Consider the following 482-nt stretch of genomic DNA (forward strand, 5'->3'; position numbering starts at 1 on the left):
GCTGCTGAGGGGACCGGGGCTGCCATGGCCGCCGCTCACTGGGGCAGTGGTGCCATCTCCGGCCCCACAGTGGTCAGGACAGCCTTTCCTGAGAGAAATGTCCCTTCATACCTATTCCTGTTGCCTCCCAACGGCCAACGGCTCCACCACGGCTGTTAGGAGTGAGTGGAAAGTAGGTTTTTAGATTCATTCATGGCCAAAGGCAAACGCAGTAGGGCCGCAGCTGACCAGGCTGGGGACTCCTCAGGCCGGGGGCTTGGAGCTGCCATCTCCTCCGCTCACTCAGGAGAGTGGGGAAGGCATCAGGACGGCGATGTTCCCCCAGCTCATCCCCAAATGCCCTCGTGAACCCCTCTGGAGTGGAGCCAGGCCTCTGGCTGTCTCCTTGTTGCCTCTGCCTTGGCAGTGGCCAGGTAATCATGCCTGGCCTTTGGTTTACTGCCTTCACCCGTCACTGGCTGTGACAATGCCCTTGGCTGGAG

Source organism: Pygoscelis adeliae, unplaced genomic scaffold (genome assembly GCF_000699105.1).
Source record: "Pygoscelis adeliae isolate BGI_AS28 unplaced genomic scaffold, ASM69910v1 Scaffold359, whole genome shotgun sequence".
Classification (NCBI taxonomy): Eukaryota; Metazoa; Chordata; class Aves; order Sphenisciformes; family Spheniscidae; genus Pygoscelis; species Pygoscelis adeliae.